Here is a 27,674-nt window from a genome sequence, read left to right on the forward strand (position 1 = left end):
CTGCTTTAGGATTTGGTGTCTGGGCAATGACCTTCAAATGCTACATGTATGACGAAAATCTGAGAGAGCCAATTCATAAGAATTCATTGTTCGAGTGCAAGAAAGAATTTCCGAAGCACGCAGTAGTGGCCTCTGTATTCCTTGTGCTTTCGTGCCGGAAAGGCATGTCAGAGCGGCGGGCCCTAGGCGGCTGTGTTTGGCTTCCCAACTATCGCGGCGGTCGGTTATTCATTCCGACCTTGGCCTCGAAGGAGCGGCGATGCCAGGGACCGCAGGACACCCAAGGCCAGCGGCAACGCAGAGAGATGTCCGACACGGCACAGACTGCAGGGAAGAGGCGTCTAACAGCTAAGGCGGCTTCAGCTTGGACAAATCGTGGAATCCGGCAATTTCTGTAATTAAATCACAAAGACGTCGCGACGGAGCAGCTCTCCGTCACACATCGATATCACGGTGTGGATCGACTACGCAGCGATAGATTTAATTGCCATGCATATGTTACACCTCTTGGCCGCCTATCAACGTCTCTGGCGCCTTGTGTATCTTTGGCCGCATACGCAGTGGTTCGGTCCTCAGGTTTAAAAGGACGGAGCAAGTGCCGGAGCGTTAGTCATCTCGGCTCAGTCTGAAGATATCTGAACAGAATTCAGCCGAAATATTAGAAGAAGCTGAATTTATGCGGCTGCACGCCCGAAATTTTATGGAACAAAACAGCACATTTTCATAACGCAGAGTAACATCTTCTTTCTCACAGCCGGTTTAGCAGCAAGAGTTGATTGTATATTGTTATTCAATTTCCCACCAAACGCTGTGTACGCTCTTCGTCTGTATCACTGGCTCAACGATCATTCAGTTGGTCTGCAATGCGCGTTCACCAACCGATATTTCGACCCCTCAATGGCTGCATTTTTTCCAAAGAAATAAAGCACAAACTGAAATCAATTGAATGTTTGCAGGTCCGCAGCTCGTGGTCGTGCGGTAGCGTTCTCGCTTCCCACGCCCGGGTTCCCGGGTTCGATTCCCGGCGGGGTGAGTGATTTTCTCTGCCTCGTGATGACTGGGTGTTGTGTGCTGTCCTTAGGTTAGTTAGGTTTAAGTAGTTCTAAGTTCTAGGGGACTGATGACCATAGATGTTAAGTCCCATAGTGCTCAGAGCCATTTTTTTGAATGTTTGCAATACACCAGATTACCACGAACTGAAATTAAACCTACATTTTTTAAAGAAAACATGTGACAGCAGAACTGTAAAACTGAACATTACATTCCTTTCATTGAGAGTTTCGTAAAAAAATACCATCCAGGTTTCCACTTTTCATGTGGAGTTTCCATACTTTTTTTTTAGCAGAAACCTTATTCGGACAACAAAACAATCAGCCAAATCGGTAGAGTTGTTCTCAAGTGATGTTTCTTACATGTGGCAGTTGATTTTTATTTATAGAGATACATCCGAATCCGAAAACGTCAGCTAACGTTGTGAGATTGTTAAGAGTGTAATTTCCATGCTCAGTAATCAAAATACTTACAGAGACAGTAATATTTTAAGATGTGCTTAATTTTGGCGTTAGTGAATTCGGCTGTGAGCTAATTAAAATTTTCCGCTTACTCAGGGTGACAGGGATAAATGGTGCAGAAATTTAAAATTCGTGTTCCTTATTGTAGGATTTTAATGTCATAAACGTGCCTGATCACTATCACCAACTGCCCGACAATTTTATTCGACGAAGAAGAGAGGAACAACCAACACTTTTGAATGGTAAGTACTTATTCTCTACCGGTTTCGAATATATATTTACATTTGTAACCGGTGTTAATGTTTAATAGCTTCTGAAGATGGATAACAAAGGTATATTCAGGACCGCTAAGGAGTAAAAACCATATGCCACTGATAACCATATCCGACTCCTTCACTGAATCAAAAATATACTGGAGGAATTATGGTAGACGCGCAAAAAGTTGTCCGGTCACCTCAGGGGCGAAGTTGGGTGGAGGGGAGACTGATGTATCGTTGAAGGGAGAGGGGACGTGGTAGAGGGTTCACATTTGTAGCAAGTAATGTGAAATTAAATTAATACAGCGCGATGAGCAGAAGAAAAATGGCATTCAAAACATTTATAATAGTGAACATCTGTGACTGTTTATCGTATTGCATAGTGTATTCAACTAAAAGTATAATTACTTTTATTAATCAGTTAATTACCCGCTCACACAGACAACTCAGCAACACTTCCTCAGGCAATTACAGTTTCAGAACTTTAGGGATAACTGAGGGTGGTAGCAAGCAAAGAGAGAACAGCCGACGTAAAGGGTTCCGAATGGTACCGACTTTGAGCTGTGGATATTTGGAGGCAGCGTCCACCTTATCGTGTCCTTACTATTAGCTAGTCTATTGGGTGTTAGGGACATAACATACTAATTAATAATGAGATCGGTATCTGAGTGACCCGAGGTGCTGCCCGAATATCTTACAAGGAGAGGACGCCTACTCGTCATCGCCGAATTCGTCCAAATTCACGGTACATGTAGGGCGTGGTGAGGCGTGAAAGGGCCCCAAGTGGGAACTTCAGATCGCCAAGTGTTTAAGAAATAAAAGGAATTTTGATACGGATCTATCACCATGTGCACCTTATCAATTGTCCCTGTGACAATGTGTTTATGTAGCGGTGTTTGGCTCAGCTATACCGGCACGGTAGCTCAGCGTGTTCGGTCAGAGGGTTAGCTGCCCTCTGTAATTAAAAAAAACTGAGTTAATGGAACGACGATGAACTTGAACAAGCGTCATGGGACATCCTACCCGAACAAATAGAACTAACAGTCACGAACAAAATGAGATTAAAAAAAAGCGGTAAGAGAACGGATTTGTTAAAAGGGTCGCCGGGTCGGCTCCGCCCAGCGGCAAGTATTTTCTGTGCTCCTTGGCAATGTGTACACTACTGACGTCACAATTAACCGCAACATCACATAAGTTATTTTGTATTTCTATGTGCACATCGCCATGAGACGTCAGTCTTTTTTTTTTTTTAAAGAAAAAAAAAAAAAAAAGCTTATTATCTTGCAAACTTGGGGTTGTGAACGGTCTACCACTGGTTTGCCACCGGGCAGAGTCGAACCTGCGACCCTTTCAATGCACATCCGATCTCTTACCACTTTTTTGCCGTAACCGCCTTTTTTTATATACCGTATTTTAATGTAGTGTTTAGTTAGACCTATTCCACTTCAGGCGTTGGTCCCTCATCACCCATACTACCCCCAAAAGCCTTCTAACCTAAAAACAAAAACAAAGCTGTTGCCGCTGCCACTTCCACCCTAAAGCTAAGTAGGACGGTCGTGCGCCACCACTTCAGACTCCGCCCACGAACAAAAATTAAATATGCCTCTGAACATTTTGTTAAAAAAAGAAAAGGATAAAGGAAGGGGTACAATACTTTATTATATTTTATTTGTTGCTCATTTTGTTCTAATGTTTTTATTTGCAATTCTTTTTTGTTATATCTTTTTTTTTCTCGGGAGTGTCCACAGTAGCCAGACGGCGGGATATCCTAGTCGTCTTCTCGTTCAGCGAAGGTGAAACACCCTATAACTACCGTTGACGTCTCCCATCAGTCCATCATATGCAACAACTCAGTCTCTTCTGACACCCGGTACACCCCAATGGTCTGGAGGGCGCGTAAACAACGACCCCAAGTAATTCGCAAAGAGCGTACCATACGACGCTTTGCGCCGTAAAATCGTATAGTTACTCGTTAAATAATGCCAGTAATCTAACACCCCTGCAACGCTCTCATTAAAAAAGTATGACAATTCCATACCCACACCGTGGCTTTATGACGAGTAGCAGGGAAGTAAGTGACGTCGGGATGGATTAGTTCTGTGAACTCTACGGACTGAGGGGTCCGTCGCAGCAACAATGCCAACATGCGCCGTGTGAGGAGCCAGCAGTCAGTAGCAGTACCACAAATGATGAAACGGTGCATGTCGGTGTCGACAGCGGCGCATCTACATCTACATGATTACTCCGCAATTCACATTTAAGTGCTTGGCAGAGGGTTCATCGAACCACAATCATACTATCTCTCTACCATTCCACTCCCGAACAGCGCGCGTGAAAAACGAACACCTAAACCTTTCTGTTCGAGCTCTGATTCCTCTTATTTTATTATGATGATCATTCCTACCTATGTAGGTTGGGCTCAACAAAATATTTTCGCATTCGGAAGAGAAAGTTGGTGACTGAAATTTCGTAAATAGATCTCGCCGCGACGAAAAACGTATTCGCTTTAATGACTTCCATCCCAACTCGCGTATCATATCTGCCACACTCTCTCCCCTATTACGTTATAATACAAAACGAGCTGCCCTTTTTTGCACCATTTCGATGTCCTCCGTCAATCCCACCTGGTAAGGATCCCACACCGCGCAGCAATATTCTAACAGAGGACGAACGAGTGTAGTGTAAGCTGTCTCTTTAGTGGACTTGTTGCACCTTCTAAGTGTCCTGCCAATGAAACGCAACCTTTGGCTCGCCTTCCCCACAATATTATCTATGTGGTCTTTCCAACTGTAGTTGTTCGTGATTTTAACACCCAGGTACTTAGTTGAAATGACAGCCTTAAGAATGGTACTATTTATCGAGTAATCGAATTGCAACGGATTTCTTTTGGAACTCATGTGGATCACCTCACACTTTTCGTTATTTAGCGTCAACTGCCACCTGCCACACCATACAGCAATCTTTTCTAAATCGCTTTGCAACTGATACTGGTCTTCGAATGACCTTACTAGACGGTAAATTACAGCATCATCTGCGAACAACCTAAGAGAACTGCTCAGATTGTCACCCAGGTCATTTATATAGATCAGGAATAGCAGAGGTCCCAGGGCGCTTCCCTGGGAAACACCTGATATCACTTCAATTTTACTCGATGATTTGCCGTCTGTTACTACGAACTGCGATCTTCCTGACAGGAAGGTTGCACAAGAAAGATGTTTTCTGAAACCATGCTGATTACGTATCAATAGATCGGTCCCTTCGAGGTGATTCATAAAGTTTGAATACAATATATGCTCCAAAACCCTACTGCAAACCGACGTCAATGATATAGGTCTGTATCATGTGTAAACATTGCCGAATGGTGAATTTTTCGATCGTTATCACATACCACAGCGCCCTGACCGTGGTGGGAGGCAAAGGCCAGTGTATGTTACTCCACACCCGCCTCCATCCAACTGCCGGATGTCGGCGTTCAACGACATTAGCAGGCAGCGTCCGTTGAAAGGAGCAGTAGAAGTCCTTGGTTCTAGGATCCCGCAATGGTCGGCAAGACATCCAACTGATAACTCATGTCGGTCAGGTAGGTGCGAATGTGACACTTATTTCAATAGTGGTACAAGTCCATTTTTGTTCATTTTGCGATACAGAGTCCTAAAGTTAAATGAGCGCTGAAAAATCTGCAGTTGAGATACGAGAAATATTCAAGCATATGGCTTCTTGATAGGAATGAACCTGTTTTTTTGGATCATTAATTTGAGAAGCATTATAGGCAGCAAAGCGGAGGCAATGAACTTGTACCACTATTGAAATAAGCCCTTCATACACTCCTGGAAATGGAAAAAAGAACACATTGACACCGGTGTGTCAGACCCACCATACTTGCTCCGGACACTGCGAGAGGGCTGTACAAGCAATGATCACACGCACGGCACAGCGGACACACCAGGAAACGCGGTGTTGGCCGTTGAATGGCGCTAGCTGCGCAGCATTTGTGCACCGCCGCCGTCAGTGTCAGCCAGTTTGCCGTGGCATACGGAGCTCCATCGCAGTCTTTAACACTGGTAGCATGCCGCGACAGCGTGGACGTGAACCGTATGTGCAGTTGACGGACTTTGAGCGAGGGCGTATAGTGGGCATGCGGGAGGCCGGGTGGACGTACCGCCGAATTGCTCAACACGTGGGGCGTGAGGTCTCCACAGTACATCGATGTTGTCGCCAGTGGTCGGCGGAAGGTGCACGTGCCCGTCGACCTGGGACCGGACCGCAGCGACGCACGGATGCACGCCAAGACCGTAGGATCCTACGCAGTGCCGTAGGGGACCGCACCGCCACTTCCCAGCAAATTAGGGACACTGTTGCTCCTGGGGTATCGGCGAGGACCATTCGCAACCGTCTCCATGAAGCTGGACTACGGTCCCGCACACCGTTAGGCCGTCTTCCGCCCACGCCCCAACATCGTGCAGCCCGCTTCCAGTGGTGTCGCGACAGGCGTGAATGGAGGGACGAATGGAGACGTGTCGTCTTCAGCGATGAGAGTCGCTTCTGCCTTGGTGCCAATGATGGTCGTATGCGTGTTTGGCGCCGTGCAGGTGAGCGCCACAATCAGGACTGCATACGACCGAGGCACACAGGGCCAATACCCGGCATCATGGTGTGGGGAGCGATTCCTACACTGGCCGTACACCACTGGTGATCGTCGAGGGGACACTGAATAGTGCACGGTACATCCAAACCGTCATCGAACCCATCGTTCTACCATTCCTAGACCGGCAAGGGAACTTGCTGTTCCAACAGGACAATGCACGTCCGCATGTATCCCGTGCCACCCAACGTGCTCTAGAAGGTGTAAGTCAACTACCCTGGCCAGCAAGACCTCCGGATCTGTCCCCCATTGAGCATGTTTGGGACTGGATGAAGCGTCGTCTCACGCGGTCTGCAAGTCCAGCACGAACGCTGGTCCAACTGAGGCGCCAGGTGGAAATGGCATGGCAAGCCGTTCCACAGGACTACATCCAGCATCTCTACGATCGTCTCCATGGGAGAATAGCAGCCTGCATTGCTGCGAAAGGTGGATATACACTGTACTAGTGCCGACATTGTGCATGCTCTGTTGCCTGTGTCTATGTGCCTGTGGTTCTGTCAGTGTGATCATGTGATGTATCTGACCCCAGGAATGTGTCAATAAAGTTTCCCCTTCCTGGGACAATGAATTCACGGTGTTCTTATTTCAATTTCCAGGAGTGTATGTCCAACAGGAATCGGCGTACGGAGGGATTGAGGCACCACCTCCTGAATCAGTTACCAAGGAGGGTGTCCTTGTCCGAACTACGTAGGCGATGTATCGTCCGCAGGAAGAGGGCGCGCGCCCTGTTGTGCACGTTTATCATTCCAATGCCGCCTGCACGTGTGGGCAACGTTAGCGTCTCGTAACAGCTCTCGAACACCCAACCCTTGCTGACAAAATAACCGAAGGCCGCCTGGAACTTGGAGATAGATCCGTATCAAAATTCCTTTTATTTCCTAAGCGTTTGGCCGTCTGGAGTTTCCACTTGAGGCACTTTCTTGTCTCACCACGCCCTACATATACCATAAATTTGGACGAACTCGGCGATGACGAGTAGGTGTCATTTCCTTGTTAGTTTTGGCTCTTGAGCTAAAATGTTTGGCGACAACTGTTCTAAATAGTAATGAAACATATGAGAAGCTAATTCATACACGAAAACCCAATTTTCTCGTTAAAACGGCTACTCTTACAGCCAGAAGCAATAACGAAATAGAATAAAAGCATCTCTTGTGTCAGGACCCGTCACAGTGTGACTGTCACTAAATACGGCTGCTGCAGAGTACAGCTCATTCCATTCCTTATAAAGGTATTGAAATGTTCAAATGGGCAAATGGCTCTGCGCACTATGGGACTTAACAGCTATGGTCATCAGTCCCGTAGAACTTAGAACTACTTAAACCTAACTAACCTAAGGACAACACACACATCCATGCCCGAGGCAGGATTCGAACCTGCGACCGTAGCAGTCTATTGAAATGTAAAATACATTACATACACATACCTCACTTATACGTTGGTCTTGAACAGCTTTGATGCCGCACCTATTCATTTTTAGAGTGTAACGGCATGTTAGTTCACACTATGAAAAATGGCGTGATCAATTTAACGAGGCACTTTTCGCGGTGGAAGTAGTATCCTACGTCAGGTTTTATTGTCGATTATGAAAATATTTACAAACGATGAAACGTGTTTTGTTGACCATACTGTTATTCTGCCAGCAAACCTACATGGATTTCCATTTTTTTTTTTTACGTTCTACTGTTATATAGTAATATAATGTCATCTCACTGTACTGCACATACATTAAATTTAATGCACATTATTTAAGAACTTTTAGCTCTAAATTGATTAAAAATTAAACAATTTTTATAATGTAAATTGGGTCAGAAACTTTATGTACAGTGCAACTCGCGTTAGATAACAAGGCAATGGGTTCAAAAAAATACAGCGCTAATTAATTTTTAAAAGGGAACTCCTCAGTATGGCACGCTAAATGTGTTGCTCCCACATATTTATGTTAATAGTTCTCTTCAGGCTTTCGAGATTTTTTTTCTCATTTTATGAGTGGCAGCAGAAAATGATTGCTCATCAGTCGTACGTTAAAAAATAATTCAACGTTGTTTAAACAAAAATAAGCAATCTTCACGCTTCAGGTAGTGATTATGACGGGAGCTCTGTGGTCAGCTCCGAGTAAGCAGGGGAATGAAATGGGTCCTGATTTTTCAAAAATGTTACACATCTTACACAGCTATAGCATTTCGTCTACTCACACACACATTATGCGATGACATGCATTTGTAACTGTACTGTAGAGAAAAACAATACAGGTAAACATTCATTTGATTTGTGTTACCTTTCCAAATACCTTCATTATAGGATTGAGTGTTCAGCCTTCCAGAGCTGTTGTAAACTAGCAGTAAGCTAAAGATAAGCCCGCCCTGCTAGCTGTGCGTCTAACATACTGTTTCCCGAGCGGGAAAGCGCGACGGTCCCCGGCACGAATCCGCCCGGCGGATTAGTGTCGAGGTCCGGTGTGCCGGCCAGCCTGTGGATGGTTGTTAAGGCGGTTTTCCATCTGCCTCGGCGAATGCGGGCCTCAGTTACACCCTGTCGGCGATTGCTGCGCAAACACTGTCTCCGCGTATGCGTACACCATAATTACTCTACCACGCAAACATTGGGGCTACACTCGTCTGGAATGAGACGTGTCCGGGGGGTCCACTGGGGGCCCAACCGCACAATAACCCTGGGTTCGGTGTGGAGCGGCGGTGGGGTGAGTGGACTGCTGTAGCCTGTTAGGGGCTGTGAACCAGTGAGGGCAATGGCGCGGACGAAGCCTTTCCGTCTTTTCTACATCCGCAGTTCAATACATACACCGAGCGGGGTGGCACAGTGGTTAGACACTGGACTCGCATTCGGGAGGATGACGGTTCAATCCCGCGTCCGGCCATCCTGATTTAGGTTTTCCGTGATTTCCCTAAATCACTCCAGGCAAATGCCGGGATGGTTCCTCTGAAAGGGCACGGCCGACTTCCTTCCCAATCCTTCCCTAATCCGATGAGACCGATGACCACGCTGTCTGGTCTCCTTCCCCAAACCAACCAACCAACCAATACATACATACAAGCTAAAGATACAGTTCGGTAACGAGCTATAAGCTAAAGAGAAAAACTTATTCAGTTCTGTTACACTGCTGAGATAAAATTATTTGGAAAATACGCCTCATCCTGCATTACTCTCGTGAATGTCCATTCTTTATTTGGTTGTGTATTGAAAAAGTGAATCAGTGTTTAGCAACTTGTACATAAAATACTAATGTGATGCTAAAAGATACAATATTTTCTATACTTCGTAAAACTTTTTAGAAACCGAAAAAACCTTCGTTTCCATAAGATAAGGCTTAACATTCAATAAATTTTTCATCAGTTGCCGTTAGTCATGACACTGAGACTTGCAAGAAAATAACGAACTTGATTAAGATGTCACGTTGCACTGGATGAATGTGCTAGGTAACGATAACTACATGCAAATACGGACAATGTAAAATTTACATCTCGTAAGCTACTTCGTAGCTCACAGTATCGATACTTTCTCGGCTCATAATGAGAGCGTAATCGACACTGCCTGTTGAAGACTACTGCCCGCTATTGTGATAAGAGCTGCAGCGCTAGGTCAACGCCCTTATCTGCTTGTGTCTGACCTGACAGATTGTTTCTTGTCACGGGAAATATACGTAGACTGTGAACCGCAGCCGTTGAACTGGAAGAGGAAGCGGTTTGGAAAGAGCGAGATTAGCGATACAAATGCAGCCTGGTTCGCTGTACAGGCGTGGTACGTAACTTTCCCGCGTCTGCTGTTTCGTCATTCTGGTGGGTACAAGAAGTACAGTATCATCTTTTGAATTATGATTTTAAACAGGCCTGTTTACCGACAACTTTCACAAGTTTCTAGAGGTCTATAACTTTTTTTACAGCGTTATAAAAGATGAGGCCGTTTGTACTAAAAAAAGGAAATATTATCGTTTTAAGTTCTCTCGACGACCTGCTCGATAGCGGCAGCGGAAGTAGACAAGCATAAGGGCAGAAAAACTGCTGTACCCTTTTGAGCGAAACGTTGTGGTATTTTAAGGTAATCACAGAAAGCCTAAATCAGGAGGGCCAGACGAGGTTACTAGGATTTCTCCTATAGAACGTGAATCCAGTGCGTTGGTACCGGTGTAACTTGCCTCATAACAATACGTAGGTTGGTTGTTCTGTTCCATACTGAATTATTAATTCAGCAGTTTGGGGTCCAATTATTGGCGAGTTTCATAATTCTCTGCTTGACTGTACTCGAATGTTTCGACCAGATGAAATTGTAAGTAGGCTGTTTATGTTTTCTTATTGGCAACGTTACGTAGCGCTCTGTATGAAAATCACTGGCTGTGCTGTGTGCAGTCTGTGGTTAGTTTGCATTGTTGTCTGCCATTGTAGTGTTGGGCAGCTGGATGTGAACAGCGCGTAGCGTTGCGCAGTTGAGGTGAGCCGCCAGTAGTGGTGGATGTGGGGAGAGAAATGGCGGAGTTTTGTAATTTGTCATGAACTGCTATATTTATATATGATGATATCAAGGTAAATACATTGTTTGTTCTCTATTAATATCTTTCATTTGCTAACTATGCCTATCAGTAGTTAGTGCCTTCCGTAGTTTGAATCTTTTATTTAGCTGGCAGTAGTGGCGCTGCAGACAGGTAATGGGCCACAACAGAGTAAACCCACAGCAGTCATTCGACGTTTTGAAGAATATTGGTAGGTAGGTCATCACAGAGCAGACCCACTGTAGTCCTGGTAGAGATTACAGTTTTGGTGGGCCACCAGAGGTGCAGACCCAGTGCAGTCCTTGTCGAAATAATGGTATTGGTGGGCCACCAGAGATGCAAACTCACTGTAGTCCTTGTAAAGACGGCCAGCAGTCATCTGTTTGTGAGGTAAGTGATTTGTGAAAGGTATAGGTTAATGTTAGTCAGGGCCATTTTTCTGTGGGGATTTTTGAAAGTCAGATTGCGTTGCGCCAAAAAATATTGTGTGTCAGTTTAAGCACAGTCATGTATAATTGTTCAAAGGGGACGTTTCAAAATGTGTAAGGCGCACCTTGCTTTGTGTTTCACATTGAACTGTACATTCCTTACAACAGGCTTAGTGATTGGTTGTTAGATTTAAGTGATAAAAGGAATCACCTAGTGTCTACAAAAGCACTGCGAAACTTGTGGCGCAGGAAACGGTGGGAGTGGAAAGAGGATGGGGTTGTGCGGGCGTAATTTAAAAACATTTATAAATCAGTTTCAGCAACTCAGAGCGCATACACAAGACAACCCAAGTAAGGTTTTCCACACTCAGTTTACCAACATGCAGAACTTAACACCTAACACGCTATAATACCCGACAAAATAATCCGCCCCTTCGAATTTCACCAACCTTATAATAACGTGAGTAAAAAATGTTATACTAAAAATAACAACACAACAGTAAAAACGAAAATAACAGTCAATTTTAGTTCAGGGTACAAAGCCTAAAATGTAACCAACGAAAAGCTAACACTGTAACTAACACTAAACAAGCTAATTAACAAGAAAACGAAAGTCAGTAGTAGTACACATAAGCTTAAGTTTTTCGACACGATATTCGTAAATATCCCATGACTTCTGTTGCCTGTTGAAACCTGTTGTTTCTTACAGGAATGTTAGTATCGTAGAGTGATAATTTCTGAGAAACCCGGTAAACCCCTGTAAGTTTTTTTCCCCAAGCTGGCCCACACATTTTTCTCTTTACACAGACTGGCAAGAACGACAGTTACAGAAGATTCAGTAGTGGGCAGACTTTGTTCAGCAAACCGTACTTCTTCTTGCGTGCGGCGTGTTCCTAAGCTGCAGTAACACAACGCTGTAATGGCTCGGAGACTGGCGGTTGGGGAAAACGCTAGTGGAAAGAAGATGCATTACTGGAGTCTAGCCATCAAGAGGAGTAGAAGGGAGAGGGCGATTTGTGACTCAAGTTATTACCTGATACTGCAGGGTCTCAAAGACTTAAATGATTGTGTTAAGAAGAACAGCGTTTCTTTTACAATATAAAGTTCACATTCTTAAGAATCTTCACTCTAGAAAACAGACTTGACGCACAGCTTAGTTATATGAAGGGTAGTGAACCGCAATATACCACAAAAGCACTGTACTCGCGATGGCGCATGACAACAGTAAATATACTTTTGATAGTGTCAATACGGTGAAAACTTCAAATTTATTTCAGTGACTAGACCGTTATTTTAACTTATCCGTAAAAAATTGGAAACCAGAAGTCAATTCTAAGCTTCGAGCTAAGTTCAAATGGTTCAAATGGCTCTGAGCACTATGGGACTTAACATCTGAAGTCATCAGTCCCCTATAACTTAGAAGTACTTAAACCTAACTAACCTAAGGACATCACACACATCCATGCTCGAGGCAGGATTCGAACCCGCGACCGTAGCGGTCGCGCGGTTCCAGACTGAAGCGCCTAGAACCGCTCGGCCACACCGGCCGGCCGAGCTACGTGAATAAAGCCTTATACAAAACTGAAAAAGGTCGCTGAAACAGATTTGAGATAAAAGAAGTATGGGGGTAGATTAAGGAAGAACTAGGAATTTGAAATCATTTTCAATCGGGTGAGCCGGCCAGTGTGGCCGAGAGATTCTAGGCGCTTCAGTCTGGGACCGCGCGACCACTACGGTTGCAGGTTCGAATCCCGCCTCGGGCATGGTTGTATGTGATGTCCGTAGGTTGGTTAGGTTTAAGTAGTTCTAAGTTCTAGGGGACTGATGACCTCAGATGTTAAGTCTCATAGTGCTCAGAGCCATTTGAACCATTTCTTTCAATCGGGTGAAGCCAGCGTAAAATGTGCATTACCTAGAAGTGTAGCATGAACGTGTCAGTGTAGCCTGATGAGTGTTTCACTCGAACGATGTAGCTACATAGAATACAACATTATAATAATTATTTAACGACTGGATAGTGTTTTTTTCAGATAGCATAATACTGATAGCCTGTTTTAACGTTCGAACAAACAACCTGTTCAACATCAGAAGGAGACCTGTTGACCAAAGCCAAACATCTGCGTTCGATCGCCCCTGCGACGTCACCGAATTTATTTCATGTACACGTGAGATCAGCACGACGGTATGCTTCTATTGCGTCGCTCAATAGCACGAATCAGTTCGCAACGGTCTTGCAAATGGCATTCAATTCTGTATGTTCTCTTTGTTATCCTCTCCCCTGTTCTTTTGTTCACGCATACATATACACGTGCACACACGTGTACGACGCACATGTACTGTTGCGCGCGCTGGACCCCTTGCATTAGTACAGTGGCATAAACGTAACTTTCTCGTGTTCCTATAGAAAACCTGATATAGCTGTAGTAGTATTTCGATTGGCCATCCGTTTGATAAGCGGAGAGTGTACCATACGTCAAGCTCCATGCTTGTCTGCTCTCTGCCCATCTTGTTCTTAAATATTAGTTACTCATATTTAGCGGTGCTCTCTATACTGATTGCTGCGCAAGACGAAACTTTTTACTTGCGAGCGCCAGAGCCATCAAAACTTGTCCGCTGTATAGTTCTGTTTACTGTTTATACTAATGGCCTCACTGACTGCGATGAACAAATGCTGATTCGCAGTGTAGTCTCAAGAAGTAAACATTTCCCAGCGTGCTTTGCGTAATTTGATTCTATTACACCATGACGTAATGTACCAAAGCGCGCCAGATGATACGGCCTCTTCTAGTATTAAGCTACCAATGCACTTCTTTGTTCGACATGGAGTGCGCTCAACGTTCTTCCTCTTGCTACTGCTGTTGAGAATTATTTAATAAATATCTCTTGTACAATTACTATACTGTGTACTTGCCCACAATCAAGTACATTACAATAAAGCAACGGATGTCCCAACATTACAAAGGGATCATTTTTATCCAGGATGGAAATATGGCTACAGCTGCTAACAATTGAATCGAATGAAAATAGCTATCGTGTCCCATAGTAGGGCGTTCTGTAAGTGCCAAACCTTCTCACTCCAGTGAGCATTGCCATGATCTTGTCCTCAGCCATTTTTCTACGGAATCTTCTTTTATGATAGTGCTTAGCGTAAATTACCGGGTGACCAAAAAGTGAGTATAAATTTGAAAACTGAATAAATCACGGAGTAATGTAGATAGAGAGGTACAAATTGACATACATGCTTGGAATGACATGGGGTTTTATTACAACCAAAAAAATACAAAAGTTCAAAAAATGTCCGACAGATGGCGCTTCATTTGATCAGAATAGCAATAATCATCATAACAAAGTAAGACAAAGCAAAGATGATGTTCTTTACAGGAAATGCTCAATATGTCCACCATCATTCCTCAACAATAGCTGTGGTCCAGGAATAATGTTGTGAACAGCACTGTAAAGCACGTCCGGAGTTACGGTGAGGCATTGGCGTCGGATGTTGTCTTTCAGCATCCCTAGAGATGTCGGTCGATCACGATATACTTGCGACTTCAGGTAACCCCAAAGCCAATAATCGCACGGACTGAGGTCTGGGGACCTGGGAGGCCTAGCATGACGAAAGTGGCGGCTGAGCACACGATCATCACCAAACGACGCGCGTAAGAGATCTTTCACGCGTCTAGCAATACTTTGTTTTCTTTTGGTTCTAATAAAACCCCATGTCATTCCAAGCATGTGTGTCAACGTTTACCTCTCTATCTACATTATTCCATGGTTTATTAAGTTTTCAAATTTATACTGACTTTTTGATCACCCGGTACATCTAAACACACTGCCAATCATACCAGATCTGATGTACAGCATCATTGCTAGGGTTTATTATTTCTTCCTTGTACATTGCGTTTATTGCCTGGTAAAGATTTGCTCTTAGCGGACCTGGAACGTGTTTCAGCGGCCGTATGCTCTTCCTGACACCACAGCATCATGTTAACCTATGGAAATAAGTGTCGTTATCGCCATTTACGAGTAATCGGATTCTGTTCCGCGTGATTTCGTCAGTTGCACGTGTGTGACTCTGAGATGGGCACGGTAAACCAGCGACAGCATCCGCCTAGATACTGTGAAAAAACCGCCAAAACCCATACCCACAATCGCCAAATAAGAAGGTGCTTAATCCTCTGCGTGGGTTCTGTCAGTCTCTTTCACTTCTCTACATTGCAAACTGTATTTTGTTATGAGCAGGTCAAACTAAAGTACACGGCTTTGCAATGCAATATTACGATCTGCTTGGAGGACAAACAATCTTTTCGCGGACAGTAGTCCGTTGAAGTGTGAGATTCACTCTACCTTTACCTGACGCGTTATTTACCCAGAAGTATTAATCACACGGCGTTAGGAGGATAATTTTTGCCGCGCACATAGCAAAAAAATGGTTCAATTGGCTCTGAGCACTATGGGACTTAACATCTGAGGTCATCAGTCCCCTCGACTTAGAACTACTTAAACCTAACTAACCTAAGGACATCACACACATCCATGCCCGAGGCAGGATTCGAACCTGCGACCGTAGCAGCAGCGCGGTTCAGGACTGAAGCGCCTAGAGCCGCTCGGCCACAGCGGCTGGCGCGTACGTAGCAGAAAACGAGTGTTACATAAGGGCTAGTCATAATAACAAATTGGGGTGGAATGACATGAAGGCATGCGTGACAGATACAATCAGAAAAGGTTGTAACTAATCAGCCATTTAAGCGATCTATTTCACAATTTCCATCCATTAGCAGATAACGGATCGACTGACTCTACTATGAAGCACAGATGTGTCCCATGAAATTCGCATCCCATGATACTTCACGTCAGAAGCTTCCATCTGATTCAGCGTCACTCAACAACTGGAAGGAGGCAGTTTTAAATTTATGCTTCCCTCGGTGCTATACGCACGTAGCACTTCCTGTTTACTAAAATCGTCTTTGTATTTACCTAATTTACCAGAGACTTGAATTCAGAAGCTCTGCCACAAAAGCTTTATTCACATAGTTTCCGCACTAGTGAACTCAATAATACTGTGCTGCCGCGCGGGGTTAACCGAGCGGTGTCAGGCGCTGCAGTCATGGACTGTGCGGGTAGTCCCGGCGGAGGTTTGAGTCCTCCCTCGGGCATGGGTGTGTGTGTTTGTCCTTATGATAATTTAGGTTAAGTAGTGTATAAGCTTAGGGACTGATGACCTTAGAAGTTAAGTCCTATAAGATTTCACACACATTTGAACATTTTGAACAAACTGTGCTGTCTAGAAAGAAGTTTAGTTCAGCAGTCACTTTCATAGCCGTAATGTCCTTATTAGACGTAATTATTTACTTTAGTGGCATCCCATCCTTGTCACTAGTCAAGATTCCCTTCTTATTTTTATCCATATTTCGCAACTTCAAACGTGATTGTATTCAATACAATGGAAGTATGAATTAACAAACGCCTTCAGTCACAACTTTTCGTGTTTTATTAAGTACACGATGCATTTCGGACCCTGTGAGTCCATCATCAGGTGTAATTTGTCGTAATATATGCTTTATTTTCTTTTTCTTGAATGGGGCGAAATGCATATTCCTGTCATGAAAAGGTTACGTGTAAGGTTATGAATTTCGTACGCTGTACGCTGTGGTGACCGTACAAACAATACCTCGAGTAAAATTTAGATTACTGTCAAGAAGGCACCTATAATCGGACACTGAACGTTGGCCATTGTTTGCAGTTTGAAGGGCACGGCATGCCGGTATTTTAACAGAGCGCCACGCAAACCATAAGCATCGTGTAGTTCATCTACATCTACATCTACATGACTACTCTGCAATTCAAATTAAAGTGCTTGGCAGAAGGTTCATCGAACCACAATCATACTATCTCTCTACCAATCCACTCCCGAACAGCGCGCGGGAAAAAAGAACACCTAAACCTTTCTGTTCGAGCTCTGATTTCTCTTATTTTATTTTGGTGATCATTCCTACCTATGTAGGTTGAGCTCAACAAAATATTTTCGCATTCGGAAGAGAAAGTTGGTGACTGAAATTTCGTAAATAGATCTCGCCGCGACGAAACACGTCTTCGCTGTAATCACTTCCATCCCAACTCGCGTATCATATCTGCCACACTCTCTCCCCTATTACGTGATAATGCAAAACGAGCTGCCCTTTTTTGCACCCTTTCGATGTCCTCCGTCAATCCCACCTGGTAAGGATCCCACACCGCGCAGCAATATTCTAACAGAGGACGAACGAGTGTAGCGTAAGCTGTCTCTTTAGTGGACTTGTTGCATTTTCTAAGTGTCCTGCCAATGAAACGCAACCTTTGGCTCGCCTTCCCCACAATATTATCTATGTGGTCTTTCCAACTGAAGTTGTTCGTGATTTTAACACCCAGGTACTTAGTTGAATTGACAGCCTTGAGAATTGTACTATTTATCGAGTAATCGAATTCCAACGGATATCTTTTGGAACTCATGTGGATCACCTCACACTTTTCGTTATTTAGCATCAACTGCCACCTGCCACACCATACAGCAATCTTTTCTAAATCGCTTTGCAACTGATACTGGTCTTCGGATGACCTTACTAGACGGTAAATTACAGCATCATTTGCGAACAGCCTAAGAGAACTGCTTAGATTGTCACCCAGGTCTTTTATATAGATCAGGAACAGCAGAGGTCCCAGGCCGCTTCCCTGGGGAACACCTGATTTCACTTCAGTTTTATTCGATGATTTGCCGTCTATTACTACGAACTGCGACCTTCCTGACAGGAAATCACGAATCCAGTCGCAGAACTGAGACGATATCGCATAGGCCCGCAGCTTGATTAGAAGTCGCTTGTGATGAACGGTGTCAAAAGCTTTCCGGAAATCTAGAAATACGGAATCAACTTGAGATCCCCTGTCGATAGCGGCCATTACTTCGTGCGAATAAAGAGCTAGCTGCGTTGCACAAGAACGATGTTTTCTGAAACCATGCTGATTACGTATCAATAGATCGTTCCCTTCGAGGTGATTCATAATGTTTGAATACAGTATATGCTCCAAAACCCTACTGCAAACCGACGTCAATGATATAGGTCTGTAGTTAGATGGATTACTCCTACTACCCTTCTTAAACAGTGGTGCGACCTGCGCAATTTTCCAATCTGTAGGTACAGATCTATCGGTGAGCGAGCGGTTGTATGTGATTGCTAAGTAGGGAGCTATTGTATCAGCTTAATCTGAAAGGAACCTAATCGGTATACAATCTGGACCTGAAGACTTGCCAGGACGCTTCCCTGGGGAACACCTGATATCACTTCAGTTTTACTCGATGATTTGCCGTCTATTAGTACGAACTGCAACCTTCTTGACAGGAAATCACGAATCCAGTCGCACAACTGAGACGATACCGCATAGGCCCGCAGCTTGATTAGAAGTCGCTTGTGAGGAACGGTGTCAAAAGCTTTCCGGAAATCTAGAAATACCCCTAAGTTATCTACCTCTAAGAAACTCATGCTAGCAGCTGTTCGGGTTTCAAATTCTAGAATATTCCATTCGTCTTCCCTCGTGAAGGAATTTCGGAAAACTGCGTTCAATAACTCCGCTTTAGCGGCACAGTCGTCGGTAACAGTACCATCGGCACTGCGCAGCGAAGGTATTGACTGCGTCTTGCCGCTTGTGTACTTTACATACGACCAGAATTTCTTCGGATTTTCTACCAAATGTCGAGACAATGTTTCGTTGTGGAACCTATTAAAGGCATCTCGCATTGAAGTCCATGCCAAATTTCCCGCGTCTGTAAATTTTAGCCAATCTTCGGGATTTCGCGTTCTTCTGAACTTCGCATGCTTTTTCCGTTGCCTCTGCAACAGCGTTCGGACCTGTTTTGTGTACCACGGGGGATCAGTTCCATCTCTTACCAATTTATGAGGTATGAATCTCTCAATTGCTGTTGCTACTATATCTTTGAATTTGAGCCACATCTCGTCTACATTTGCATAGTCAGTTCGGAAGGAATGGAGATTGTCTCTTAGGAAGGCTTCTAGTGACACTTTATCCGCTTTTTTAAATAAAATTATTTTGCGTTAGTTTCTGGTGGATTTGGAAGAAACGGTATTGAGCCTAGCTACAACGAACTTGTGATCACTAATCCCTGTATCAGTCATGATGCTCTCTATCAGCTCTGGATTCCAGAATGAGATTTTCACTCTGCAGCAGAGTGTGCGTTGGTATGAAACTTCCTGGCGGATTAAAACTGTGTGCCCAATCGAGACTCGAACTCGGGACCTTTACCTTTTGCGCGCAAGTGCTCTACCAGATGAGCTACCGAAGCACGACTCACGCCCGGTACTCACAGCTTGTTTGGAAGGTAGGAGACGAGATACTGGCAGAAGTAAAGCTGTGAGTACCGGGCGTGAGTCGTGCTTCGGTAGCTCAGCTGGTAGAGCACTTGCCCGCGAAAGGCAAAGGTCCCGAGTTCGAGTCTCGGTCGGGCACACAGTTTGAATCTGCCAGGAAGTTTCATATCAGCTCTGGATTGTTTGTGACTAAGATGTCAAGTGTGTTTTCGCAACCATTTACAATTCGCGTGGGTTCGTGGACTAACTGCTCGAAATAATTTTCGGAGAAAGCATTTAGGACAATCTCGGAAGATGTTTTCTGCCTACCACCGGTTTTGAACAAGTATTTTTGCCAACATATCGAGGGAAGGTTGAAGTCCCCACCAACTATAATCGTATGAGTGGGGTATTTATTTGTTACGAGACTCAAATTTTCTCTGAACTGTGCAGCAACTATATCATCGGAATCTGGGGGTCGGTAGAAGGAGCCAATTATTAACTTAGTTCGGCTGTTAAGTATAACCCCACCCATACCAATTCGCACGGAGTATCTACTTCGACTTCACTACAAGATAAACCGCTACTGACAGACACAAACACTCTACCACCAATTCTGCCTAATCTATCTTTACTGAACACCGTCTGAGACTTCGTAAAAATTCCTGCAGAACTTATTTCAGGCTTTAGCCAGCTTTCTGTACCTATAACGATTTCAGCTTCCGTGCTTTCTATTACCGCTTGAAGCTCAGGGACTTTTCCAGCACAACTACAACAATTTACAACTACAATTCCGACTGTTCCTTGATCCCAGCACGTCCTGTATTTGCCATGCACCCTTTGAGATTGCAGCCCACCCCGTACTTTCCCGAGGCCTTCTAACCTAAAAAAAACCGCCCAGTCCACGCCACACAGCCTCCGCTACCCGTTTGCAATTCGTTTGCAGAGATGCTGTAGCACTGGAGGGCATTAGACTCAGAAAATAAGTTCCGGGAAGAAGAAAGTTTAGGGTTTAACCTCAGACGGAGCATCAGTGATACGCTGACAGAAATTTGAGTCCCGTACCTCCTGAACACGAGCCTGAAGCAGTGTATCAAGTTTCTTGTTCCTACGTAGAAATTAGATCTTCATATAATTCTGCAAACTCAAAGTAAAGAAGCGAGTCACGAAACTACCATGCAGTGTCTTCGACATCTGTCTATTTAGAAATCTGAAACATATTCTGAGCTCAAACGTAATGAAGTATCTCGAACAGAATTACCTCCTCCATGACAACCATCTTGGATTCCGAAAATACAGATCACGTGAAACGCAACTCGCATGTTTCTCACATGCCACCCTGAAAGCCGCGGATCAAGGCAGTCACGTAGATGCAGCATTTCTCCATTTTTGAAAAGCATTTGACTCAGTACTAAACCTAGGCATATTATAAAAAGTACGATCGTATGGGGTACCAAGTGAAATTTGTGAGGATTTCTTGGTAGAGAGGACACAGCATGTTATCGTGGACTAAGCGTCATCTACAGATGTAGAAGTAACTTCAGAGTGCCCCAGGACAGTGTATTAGGACCCTTGCTGTTCATGTTGTTGTTATTGACCTTACAGACAATGTTAAAAGATCTCTCGCAAATGATACAGTTATCTGTAATGAAGGAGCGTCTGAGAGAAGCTCTACAAATATTCAGTCGGATCTTGACAGGGTTTCAAAGTGGTGCAAGAATTAGCAACTAGCTTTAAACGTTAAGGAATGTAAAACTGTGCGCCTCACAAAACGTGATATCTATAACTACGGTATCAAAGCGTGATAACTGGAATCGGTCAACTCACATAAACACTTCGTTGTAACGCCTTCCAAGGATATGAAGTGGAGAGATCACATAGGCTCGGTCATAGACAAAGCAGTTGGCAGACTGCCGTTCAGTAGTAGAACGCAGGGAAACGCAATCAGTCTACAAAGGAGATTGCTTACAAAACACACTTGCGAGCCATCCTAGAATATTGTTCAGATGTGTGGGACCCATACCAATAATAATCTCAGGAGATACTGAAAGTTTACAAAGGAGGGCTGCACGTATGATCACAGGTTTGTTTAACTTATGGCAGAGCGTCATGAAGATGTTGGGAAACCTGCATTGGCAGGCACTTGAAGACAGACGCTATCCTTCATATAAAATCCTGCCTATAAAGAATCAAGAACCGCCATTATGTGAGGCATCTAGGAATACAGGGTGTTTATAAATCAATATCGCCGTTTTAACGCTTTATAATATTTATTACATGAAACTTACAGTTAAAAATGATACGTCAAATGAAAGAGCAACTCAAACAGCTGTGTTTGGCACCAGTGCGCATGTGCTTTTTGTTTTTTGTGCCGTATCCCGGTGGAAAGTTTATGGGCCTTTCTTTTTTGGTGAACCTACTGTAACTGGCACATCTTACCTTGATACACTAGAGCAATGGCTCTTCCCTCAGTTGGAAGAAGATGAGGCAGAGAACTTCATTTTGTAGCAAGAAGAGCCACTTATCAACGTTTGACAAGAACTCGGCTATAGACTTGATGTATGCCGTGTGACGAATGGTGCTCACATTGAACATTTGTAAGGTTCTTGGTAAAACTGTTTGAGTTGCTCTTTCATTTGACATATTATTTATAGCTGTAAGTTTAATATAATAAATACTATAAAGCGTTAAAACCCCGATATTCGTTTATAAACACCCTGTATACTACAACCTCAAAAGTATCGCTTCCCTACTGTCCGCCAAGAGAAGAACACACTAGTTGCAGCACGCAAAAAGACGTTTAAGTAATTATTCTTCCCGCTCTCCATACGTGAACAGAATGAGAAGAAGCCCTAGTAAATGGTAAAGTACCCTTTGCCAAGCACTTCTGCAGTGGTATGCAGATTATTGATATAGATACCGATGCAGAGTCCGTCTTTGGAGCTGAGAAGTCAGCGCGACTGCCATGCAGAGGATCATGTTCAATTTCCGGTACTGCCAGAAATTTTTCCTCGTTTGGAGAACAGGAACGGAGTCTACTAAGTCTTGTGGTACCAGCTGAGGAGGTACTTGATTGAGAAGTAACGGCTCCAAGGTCTGGAAAGCCGACAACGATTGGAAGAGTAGTGCGCTGGCCTCACGTCCTTCCATAACGCATCACAAATGACGCCATATGGCACAGGATGACACAGCGGCTAGACGACATTGCGCAGCCCTCAGGACTTGACCAAAGATTTGTTTTTATTTTAGATGTACACTGCCTGACAAGAAATGTGAAGTACCCAGAAGGGGAGGAGGAAACGAAATGAAACTTTATGAGTAGACAGGGTATGTGGTGGCATTTCAGTGATTACAGAATCGAGTCATATTTACAAAGAATCTGGCAATATCAGTATGACGTTGCACCTCCTCTGGCCTGGATGCATGCACTGATTCATTTGGGAAGGGTGTTGTAAAGCCATTGTATCATCTCTTGAGCCCAGCTGGCCCACAGCTGTTGTAACCGCTTCTCGATATCCCGAGTACTGGCACTGGAGCCCCTCAACATCACGCAGACAGCTTATAGAGACACATTCCAAGTGAGGTCGAGCAATTTCCTGTTGAAAAATGGCACCATGATTCTGTTACATAAGAGGTAACAGATGAGGACTCAATACGTCTGATAAGTACCGTTGTGCCGTCACAGTTCTCTCAATCGCAACCAGCCATGAACTGGTCATATCCGACGGCTCCCCACATCACTGGAAGAATGAGACCTCTCCCCAGGTCGCCACCATACTTATCAATAATGGTCATCCGGAGTAGTGCAAAACGGCGATTCACAATGCGACGCCATTCAACTGTAGTCCATGCTTTCCAGCCACGGCACCACTCCAGACGCAGCCGTTGTGTTATAATGTTAACGGCAGCCGTCACATGGGACGGTAACTTCCTCGTCCAGCTGCTGCTGGTTTCTGAGCGGTGGTGCATGACGACATAGAATGTTGCAGGGAGTCCATTACTTTTCCTGGGACGGCAAGCGCAGATGGGAAACAACTCGTTCGGCGCATAGTGCCGCTATCCTCCCATGTGGTGTTCAGATACGGTCGACTGGAGCCTCGACAAGGAGAATGTCTGTCCTCACGTCCTCGTACAGTCCAATATTGGGCCGCTGTCACATCTGAATACCCCACAAAACTGGATACTGCACGATATGAACAACTGGCCAAATGGAGATCCACGCTCCATGTCCTTCATTCTGATCACTAGACATCTGACACTGTTTGCGCCCCACGTACACCCTACCAGGCCTGGTCGCAACACTAACTTGAACGAGACTAATGCATTCTAGTGGCCATTCTACCTGTTACACAGTATTGCAATTCTTATCATTTACATACCTGCCAGAGGCCAGACAAACGTGTGGTTCCTGAAGAGGGGCAGCAGCCATTTCGGTAGTTGCAGGGGCAACAGTCTGGATGATTGACTGATCTGGCCTTGCAACATTAACCAAAATGGCCTTGCTGTTCTGGTACTGCGAACGGCTGAAAGCAAGGGGAAACTACAGCCGTAATTTTTCCCGAGGGCATGCAGCTTTACTGTATGATTAAATGATGATGGCGTCCTCTTGGGTAAAATATTCCGGAGGTAAAATAGTCCCCCATTCGGATCTCCGGGCGGGGACTACTCAGGAGGACGTTGTTATCAGGAGAAAGTGTGGAATGTCAGATCCCTTAATCGGTCAGGTAGATTAGAAAATTTAAAAAGGAAAATGGATAGGTTAAAGTTAGATATAGTGGGAATTAGTGAAGTTCGGTGGCAGGAAGGACAAGACTTTTGGTCAGGTGAATACAGGGTTATAAATACAAAATCAAACAGGGGTAATGCAGGAGTAGGTTTAATAATGAATAAAAAAATAGGAGTGCGAGTAAGCATGGTGAACGCATTATTGTGGCCACGATAGACACGAAGACCACGCCTACTACAGTAGTGCAAGTTTATATGCCAACTAGCTCTGCAGAAGAAGAAGAAATTGATGAAATGTATGATGAGATAAAAGAAATTATTCAGGTAGTGAAGGGAGACGAAAATTTAATAGTCATGGGTGATTGGAATGCAAGGGTAGGAAAAGGGAGAGAAGGAAACATAGTAGGTGAATATGGATTGGGGCTAAGAAATGAAAGAGAAAGCCGCCTGGTAGAATTCTGCGCAGAGCATAACTTAATCATAGCTAACACTTGGTTTAAGAATCATGAAAGAAGGTTGTATACATGGACGAACCCTGGAGATACTGAACGGTATCAGATAGATTATGTAATGGTAAGACAGAGGTTTAGGAACCAGGTTTTAAATTGTAAGACATTTCCAGGGGCAGATGTGGACTCTGACCACAATCTATTGGTTATGAACTGTAGACTAAAACTAAAGAAACTGCAAAAAGGTGGGAAATTAAGAAGGTGGGACCTGGATAAACTGAAAGAACCAGAGGTTGTACAGAGTTTCAGGGAGAGCATAAGGGAACAACTGACAGGAATGGGGGAAATAAAAACAGTAGAAGAAGAATGGGTAGCTTTGAGGGATGAAATAGTGAAGGCAGCAGAGGATCAAGTAGGTAAAAAGACGAGGGCTAGTAGAAACCCTTGGGTAACAGAAGAAATATTGAATTTAATTGATGAAAGGAGAAAATATAAAAATGCAGTAAATGAAGCAGGCAAAAAGAAATACAAACGTCTCAAAAATGAGATCGACAGGAAGTGCAAAATGGCTAAGCAGGGATGGCTAGAGGACAAATGTAAGGATGTAGAGGCTTATTTCACTAGTGGTAAGATAGATACTGCCTACACGAAAATTAAAGAGACCTTTGGAGAGAAGAGAACCACTTGTATGAATATCAAGAGCTCAGATGGCAACTCAGTTCTAAGCAAAGAAGGGAAGGCAGAAAGGTGGAAGGAGTATATAGATGGTCTATACAAGAGCATTGTACTTGAGGACAATATTACGGAAATGAAAGAGGATGTAGATGAAGGTGAAATGGGAGATACGATTCTGTGTGAAGAGTTTGACAGAGCACTGAAAGACCTGAGTCGAAACAAGACCCCGGGAGTAGACAACATTCCATTAGAACTACTGATGGCCTTGGGAGAGCCAATCCTGACAAAACTCTACCATCTGGTGAGCAAGACGTACGACACAGGCGAAATGCCCTCAGACTTCAAGAAGAATATAATAATTCCAATCCCAAAGAAAGAAGGTGTTGACAGATGTGAAAATTACCGAACTATCAGTTTAATAAGTCACAGCTGCATAACACTAACACGAATTCTTTACAGACGAATGGAAAAACTGGTTGAAGCTGACCTCGGGGAAGATCAGTTTGGATTCTGTAGAAATGTGGGAACACGTGACGCAATACTGACCCTACGACTTATCTTAGAAGAAAGATTAAGAAAAGGCAAACCTACGTTTCTAGCATTTGTAGACTTAGAGAAAGCTTTTGACAATGTTGATTGGAAAACTCTCTTTCAAATTCTAAAGGTGGCAGGGGTAAAATACAGGGAGCGAAAGGCTATTTACAATTTGTACAGAAATCAGATGGCAGTTATAAGAGTCGATGGGTATGAAAGGGAAGCAGTGGTGGGGGAGGGAGTGAGACAGGATTGTAGCCTATTCCCCATGTTATTCAATCTGTATATTGAGCAAGCAATAAAGGAAACAAAAGAAAAGTTCGGAGTAGGTATTCAAATCCATGGAGAAGAAATAAAAACTTTGAGGTTCGCCGATGACATTGTAATTCTGTCAGAGACAGCAAAGTACTTGGAAGAGCAGCTGAACGGAATGGACAGTGTCATGAAAGGAGGGTATAAGATGAACATCAACAAAAGCAAAACGAGGATAATGGAATGTAGTCGAATTAAGTCGGGTGATGCTGAGAGAATTAGATTAGGAAATGAGACACTTAAAGTAGTAAAGGAGTTTTGCTATTTGGGGAGCAAAATAACTGATGATGGTCGAAGTAGAGAGGATATAAAATGTAGACTGGTAATGGCAAGGAAAGCGTTTCTGAAGAAGAAAAATTTGTTAACATCGAGTATGGATTTAAATGTCAGGAAGTCGTTTCTGAAAATATTTGTATGGAGTGTAGCCATGTATGGAAGTGAAACATGGACGATAAATAGTTTAGACAAGAAGAGAATAGAAGCTTTCGAAATGTGGTGCTACAGAAGAATGCTGAAGATTAGATGGGTAGATCACATAACTAATGAGGAGGTATTGAATAGAATTGGGGAGAAGAGGAGCTTGTGGCACAACTTACTAGAAGGGATAGGTTGATAGGACACATTCTGAGACATCGAGGGATCACCAATTTAGTATTGGAGGGCAGCGTGGAGGGTAAAAATCGTAGAGGGAGACCAAGGGATGAATACACTAAGCAGATTCAGAAGGATGTAGGCTGCAGTAGGCACTGGGAGATGAAGAAGCTTGCACAGGATAGAGTAGCATGGAGAGCTGCATCAAACCAGTCTGAGGACTGAAGATCACAACAACAACAACCTGCCAGTGTTATGTAAGTGTACAAAGCTACATTCGCATCTGACCATGTCTTCTGGGTGCGTAACCTTTTTTACGAGGTGTAACAATAAAGTAATGAGACTGATTTTCTTTGCAATATGTGGCATACCTTCAGTATGATCCAGAGACAAAACGCCAAAGTTCGCAATGGCGCTCAAAGGTATCACCCAGGCCAAAAAAAAGATCGTATGTCAAAGTCAAAAGTGAATTGTGTGGTGTCCCCGCCAGACACCACACTTGCTAGGTGGTAGCCTTTAAATCGCCCGCGGTCCGTTAGTATTCGGCGGATCCGCGTGTCGCCACTATCAGTGATCGCAGACCGAGCGCCGCCACACGGCATGTCTAGTCTAGAGAGACTCCCTAGCACTCGCCCCAGTTGTACAGCCGACTTTGCTAGCGATGGTTCACTGTCTACATACGCTCTCATTTGCCGAGACGACAGTTTAGCATAGCCTTC

The 27,674-nt window shown here is 44.1% G+C and overlaps 1 protein-coding gene across 1 annotated transcript in view; it reads left to right on the forward strand.

Moving 5' to 3' along the window:
- The window catches only part of LOC124615564 (integrin alpha-PS4-like), a 176,951-nt gene that overhangs the window by 19,971 nt on the left and 129,306 nt on the right, over positions 1-27,674 (forward strand). The gene's annotated exons all lie outside the window — the stretch shown is intronic.

Source organism: Schistocerca americana, chromosome 5 (genome assembly GCF_021461395.2).
Source record: "Schistocerca americana isolate TAMUIC-IGC-003095 chromosome 5, iqSchAmer2.1, whole genome shotgun sequence".
Taxonomy (NCBI): Eukaryota; Metazoa; Arthropoda; class Insecta; order Orthoptera; family Acrididae; genus Schistocerca; species Schistocerca americana.